Source organism: Colobus angolensis, unplaced genomic scaffold (genome assembly GCF_000951035.1).
Source record: "Colobus angolensis palliatus isolate OR3802 unplaced genomic scaffold, Cang.pa_1.0 Scaffold27, whole genome shotgun sequence".
Taxonomy (NCBI): domain Eukaryota; kingdom Metazoa; phylum Chordata; class Mammalia; order Primates; family Cercopithecidae; genus Colobus; species Colobus angolensis.
In genome coordinates, this window is record NW_012115932.1 from 17,812,661 (window position 1) to 17,819,263 (window position 6,603).

The following is a 6,603-nucleotide window of genomic DNA, read 5'->3' on the forward strand; positions in this document are numbered from 1 at the left end:
ACTCAGCCTACTTGTTTGTCTTTGCCTGGGTCCTTGTTCACCTCTCCAGGCAGCCTGTGAGCCACAGGGCCAGGAGCCCTGTCTTATTGTATCTGTAGCCTGACGGCCCAGTGCAGGGCTAGACATGGCAGTTTTTACTGGGTTCAGCTACTGACTTGTCCCTTCCTTGGCCTGCTGTCCTCCTCTCCAGCCCCCTTCACTTGCTCAAGTTGCAGGTTTCAGGCTGACTCTGTCTCTCCTTTTCACACTCAGGTCCCCAGACATTTCTTTATCTTGTTCTGAATTAATCCTTCCTCTTTCGAGGGAAGCTTGGGGTGGGGAAGTGACAGCTTTCTCTTGGACTGGCCAGTAAAGTTTAGATGAAAGGCCAGAAAAAGGTATCCAAACTCTTAGCATTCTTTATTCCTCAGGCTAGGCCCCTCCTTCCCTCCTTGCTTTCTCTGTCTTGCATTGCCACCCAACCACACTCCCTTCCCAGAATGTGACAGATTCCTCACGCCTCTGCACCTCTGCACCTGCTGCTTCCCTCCACCAGAGATGCTGTTCCCCCACCATTGTTTCCTGATGAAAGTTGCCACACTCTGTGAAGCCAAGTACCCACGTTACCTTCTCAATACAGCTCCTCCCATGTCCCCTTCCCCATCCCCAAGCACAACAAATCGCTCCCACGGTGCTCTGTGCTTCCTTGGCTGTAGCTGGATCCCATGGCATTCTGGTGGCTCATCCATGGTCACATACTCTCAGATGTGAGCTCCTCATCACCTGGGTCAGGGAGAAGTCTGTGCCCCTTCTCTTTTTGTTCTTCCAGTGCTCAGCATAGAGCTTGACACACTATAGAACCACATAGATGATTGTTGCTTTGGGTGGCTGAGGTCTTAGGCAAGGGAGTGAGAAGGAGTGACCACCCTTCCTGGTAACAGCACCTTATTTGTCTCTGGGGAACCATCTTCCCCACTTTCCATCCATGTGGCTTGAATGGGACTGACCGAGATGCAGGGCAGGGCATAGGACCTAAGGCAACCCCATCAGACAGTGCATCCCCTGACCTAAGAGACTGCTCAGTGGTGGGCATGTCACCCAAGCCTGGCTCATGAGACCATGGCAACAAAATTAAAGATGAGCTTGGAAATTGAGTGGAGGGCAGATGAGGGCAGGAGGAAAAGGATAAACCAAAACTAGAATTTGTGCCCTTATAATGTGTCCATGAAGTCTAAGATATTTGACAGAGTCTGGCCACACTCATGGCTCTGTGTTTCCTAGGGACCAAAGTGTTCTTACCTCACAATCTGCTCTTATTGTGGGAGGATCACGATTGGGCCTTATTGTTGGCAGCACCTAGAGCCGAAAGAAGCAAGACACGACAGCGAGCTGTGGAGAAAGAGCATGCCTTTTGGAGTCAGACGATCTGAGTTCAAGTCTTAGCTCTGCTACTTACTGGCTGCACACAAGTCCCTTGTCTCCCTGACGCTTGGTGCCTTCATCAGTGAGACATGAAAATCGATTTGTAAGATCACTGTCACAAATAAAACATGCATGCAAATAGCAGTTAGTCATCTACGGCAGGGATTCCGTTGTAATTCTCTGTTGGTAGTCTGTTACAATCATCTAAGGTAGGAGATGTGGAAGTGGATGAGGAGGCTTAAGCTGTGGCACGGAGAGTAAGAATGGAGAGGAAGATAGAATAAATATTATCCAGGGAATATTAGTCCGAAATCTTCTGTTTGCAATTGACAGAAATCCCACTTGAAAGCATGCTTCACCAGGTGCAGGAGCTCACACCTATAATCCCAGCACTTTGGGAAGCTGAGGCGGGTGGATCACAAAGTCAGGAGTTCGAGACCAGTCTGGCCAATATGGTGAAACCCCATCTCTACTAAAAATACAAAAGTTAGCCGGGTGTGGTGGCACGCAACTGTAGTTTCAGCTACTCAGGAGGCTGAGGCAGAAGAATCTCTTGAACCAGGGAGGCGGAGGTTGCAGTGAGCTGAGATCGAGATCATGCCACTGTACTCCAGCCTGGGCAACAGAGCAAGACTCTGTCTCGAAGTAAATAAATAAATGAAATAAAAACAAAAGCATGCTTAAGCAAAAAAGAATCAGTCCACACAGCTGAAAAGTTCAGAGATGCATGGCCAGGAGGCTGGCTCTCTGCCTAGTACCCCATTATGGTCCTGCTTTCCTGTGGGGTGACCTGATTCTCCACGGTGCACATGGAAGCTCCAGCTGCCTCAGGTTGGCATATTTGCACAGTGACCACTCCCTACAGGAAAAGAGAGGGGCTCTTCCCCCAGCATTTCTTACAGAAGTCTTGGAACTGAGCCTCAGTGGCCACTCTTCCATCATGCTCCCATCCTAGAGCCCATGGTGGGCATGAGAGATATTCTGATTGACTGAGCCTGGGTCCTTAGTGCTGGGGGCAGAGGGGTTGGCGGGGGGGCAGGGAGGAGAGAATCCAACCTCACCTTAACTACACGGAGTGAGAGTGGAGAAGGGGATCTCTGGGGTGCTGTCACTCAAAGAAGTGGGGTATACCAGGCAAATATAAAAAACAGGTGTGTCTTCCAGGAGTTTAGCCATCCAAGGGAGGTTTGGAAGTGGGAGGCCAGGAAATCAATGGAGTCAGCATTAACCAGGTGGTTTTGAGCTTGCAGCCCCTGTCTTTGGTCTCCAGCAGGCCTCACAAGCATGACTCAGTGGTGAGGCTGCCGCACATGTGGTTTCGAAACCAACCTTTCCCCTTGGCCCCAGCACTGCGTTGGCGTGTCCCTGGGGCTGGCCCCAGTGCCTGCCTGGAAATGCCCTCGGTTTGGGCCCTGCCTGAGTCTCTGGGAAGGTCTTTGATCTCCTCACCCCAGCTCTTCTATTGGCTTCCTCCTCACCCTGGGACAAAGTCTGGCAATTGCTGAGAAAAAGGCCAAATGCCACCTTGCAATTTTATGGGTCATCCTGGAGCAAGTGCTGCTGGGGCTCCCTGTCCCTACCCAAGCAGAGGAAAGTTCAGGACAGTGGGCAGGTGCCCCCACCCCTAGAAACGAGTAGACCAGGAGGCTGGGCCCGGGGTGCCGGCCAAGACCCTGGTCAAGTGCTTATCTACAGTGATAAATGAGGTCATCTTAGCTACTAAGGTCAGTCCTCCTCGGGCATGTAAATAGCAAATAAGCTCACGCTTGGAGAAAACCCTTTGAGAGAGGAGGCTCCTGCATGCCGAAGATCCTTCCTGAGCACCTTCTGCCCTCCATGTCCAAGCTGCACACTGGAACAGAGAGGTGAATAAAATGCGATCCCTACCCCAAATTGCTTGCCAGCGATGACAAGAGACAGACAAGTAGCAATCAGCCCACAGTACGGTACACAGAGTCTGTTTATAGGAAGACACTCTGGAGCTTGGGAAGTACAGAGGAGGCATAAAAGGTACAGCTGGGGAACAAGTGGGAGGGACCCAAGGAGCCAGGGACTAAGCTGGCACCTGAAGGAGAAAGCTGGTGGAGTGAAGAAAGGAGGGAAAAGGCATCCATCCTAGGTGGAAGCAGCATGTGCAAAAATGCAGTGGTTGCTTAGCGGGCTGTAAGCGGAGCCCAGGGCACCAGCAGAGGCAATGGGAAGAGGGGAGATTAGAGGGAAAGATGGGACCAGTATTCGCAAGTTCTTTAACTGGGGCAGTGTCAAGGTCTGGTCCAGATTCATTCCCTCCGGTCCAGATCATTTTCTCAAAAACAATTAAACAGAAACTCAGAGAGAGCAAGTGTCTCCCTCCACAGGAAATGGTCTTAGCAAGGACTCGGCACTTCCTGGGAAAGCTAAAGGGATGTGTGACTTTCTGGGAAACCACATCCTAATATTTCCTGCATTCAAACCCCCAGAGCCCCCAAATCAGGCTCGTTTCTAGGAAGTCAAATCAACAGTGGAGGTCTGGACCGTAGCAGCAGCCAGGTGGGAAGACACAAGACACACAGCCCCTGCGCACCCGGGCTGGCTGGACAAAGAGGCCGGGCAGATGCACAGGTAGGAAAGCCTGCAGGCGCTGGAGGTGCCCCCAGAAGAAAGACAAAACCATCTCTCCTTGTCCCCTTTTTTTGTTATTTGAAACTTATCATTTAGGGGAAGGTGAAGGCCATATGGTTGTATATTCCCAGCTGTGTGACCTTGGGACTTTCAGTTTCCTCAGCTGAAAAGGTGATGTGAGAATGACCCTAGGTCTAGCAAACCAAGCACCTGTGCGAGGAGATGCCCACTCACTCTTTTTTCCCAAGACCCTCCTCAGCAAAGCCCGGAGGTGCTCTCTCTCCCCACGCTGGAGACCAGCATGCTCTCCAGACAGCAGGCTCTCCCTGGCAGGGTCATAAACCAAATGTCTAAATATTAAAAGTTTTAAAGCAAGCTAACAAACTGCTAGATAAAGTATGTCATACCTCCTCACATGATGGCAGAGCCTCCTGATGACCTAGAAGGCCAGATCAGAAAGGCTAGACTCTTCGGAGTTTCACACTGGCATGCAGCAGCTACTTTCCCCATTCTCCATGTTTTCCTGCACCGAGAGAAAAACAGATACCAGGCACTCAGTCCACGTGGCCAAGCTCTACCCAGGTCCCCCAAGCAGCTGCCCTTTGACCAGCCTTCAGGGCTGGAGCACCCACTGGCCATGTGGTCCACACTAGGGAAAATGGGAAAGGTCCAGGAGGCCTCAGAACTGGACATGGGCATTTGGACAGGGAACCCCAGGGTCCTGGGACCCCAGCGTGTCCTCTGGAAGGGAGGCATGTGGGTTCCAAATGGGCATAGCCCTTTGTTCCCCAAGACTCCTCACTTGCAGTGAGGGGCAGTGTCTGAGCAAGACCTTCTAAAATGTAGGGCCCAGGGCTGGAGCACCTCTTGCCCTGATCAGAGGGTGCTGGACAGGGAATTGGAGATGCAAGAATGTTAGAGTTGATTTTTTTTTTTTTTTAGACTGAGTCTAGCTCTGTCACCCAGGCTGAGTGCAGTGGCAAAATCTTGGCTTGCTGCAACCTCTGCCTCTGGGTTCAAATGATTCTCCTGCCTCAGCCTCCTGAGTAGCTGGGATTACAGGTGCACACCACCACGCACTGCTAATTTTTTTGGTGTGTATACTTTTAGTAGAGACGGGGTTTCACCATGCTGGACAGGCTGGTCTTGAACTCCTCACCTCCAGTGATCTGCCCACCTCAGCCTCCCAAAGTGCTGGGATTACAGGCATGAGCCACCATGCCCGGCTGGAAATCAGCTTTTTGATTTTGCTATTTCCAAGTGAGATCTGAAGTAAGGCCCACAACCTCTCTGGGCCTTAGTCTTCCCCAGAATCAAACAATTTAGTCTCTGCACTTCCTTCTGGCTCTGGCCCGGGGTCCTAAAGCTGCTCCTGCCCTTCCTAAGGCCAGTGGGTATGGGTCATCAGCTTTGTCAAACCTTTCTGCCTGGTGCCAGCACCTCCAGGGCTACAATCAGCCTTGGTATTTAACACCTGGACTTCCCTCCCCAGCAGGCCTGGAACTGAAAAGCAAGCAAACGCACGCAAACCTTTTATTTCTTTCACCTGTGACCTGGGATCATGAAAGCTGTGGAATCCTGACAAGGCTCACCCATATTGGTGTCCAGGTCTTCCAGGCAGGACGGGCCTCCATCAGACCTGTTCACAGGTCTGGCTGGTTCTCCCAAGCTGGGTCCGTCATCAGGATCTTTAAAGAAAATCAATGAATGAAGCAAAATGGAGGACAGAGGGCTGCTGACTTAGTGCTGGGAAAAGCTGGTATGGGCCTGTAGGTTCTGCATTTTTCAGAGACAGATAAGGCCTTAGGCTGAATGTGGGGAGAGGAAGAGGACCAGAGGAAGAGGGGACTAATTATTACTGTTTAGTGAGTTTTTCCTGGTGCCATAATATGTGTTGCTTTTTTTGTTTTTTTCTTTTTTGAGACAGAGTCTCGCTCTGTCGCCAGGCTGAAAGGCAATGGTGCGATCCCGGCTCACTGCAACCTCTGCCTCCCAGGTTCAAATGATTCTCCTGCCTCAGCTTCCCCAGTAGCTGGGACTACAGATGCGCAGCACCATGCCCAGCTACTTTTTTATTTTTTATTTTTGTATTTTTAGTAGAGGTGGGGTTTCACCATGTTGGCCAGGATGGTTTTGATCTCCTGACCTTGTGATCCACCCGCCTCGGCCTCCCAAAGTGCTGGGATTGCAGGCGTGAGCCACCGCGCCCATCCATGTTGCATTCTTTTACCTCTATTTTCTCGGTAATGTAAGGACCTCGTAGACCAGTGAAATCCTGTCCTTTCCAAGGCCTCGATTTTGGGAGCTGACATAGGACTGCTCGCTTTTTATCTTGCCATGGAAAGACAGTATAAAGCAAATATCCACTCAATTGTTTATTCAGTTGACAAATACTTATTGAGGGTCTACTCTGTGCCAGGCATTCTTTCAAGCCTTGGGATACAGCTGTGAACAAGGCAGACAAAACTCCCTGCCCTCCTGGGAAGGGCCAGACCATGGCCCAAGCAGGAAATAAATCAGAGGTCAGATGGGCTAAGTGCTATGGAGGAAAAACAGGTCAGGCAAGGGGGAAAGGCACACTGTGGGTGGATGGCAATTTTC

General features: G+C 50.9%; 1 long non-coding RNA gene across 1 annotated transcript; it reads right to left on the reverse strand.

Annotated features, from left to right (window-relative positions):
* Window positions 1–388: 388 nt before the first annotated feature.
* LOC105515860 lies at window positions 389–4,543 on the reverse strand. The gene is made up of 4 exons (XR_001002403.1): window positions 4,410–4,543; window positions 4,237–4,328; window positions 1,279–1,335; window positions 389–831 (listed from the first exon to the last, which is right to left on the reverse strand). It is a non-coding gene; the product is annotated as an uncharacterized LOC105515860 (long non-coding RNA).
* Window positions 4,544–6,603: the final 2,060 nt, after the last annotated feature.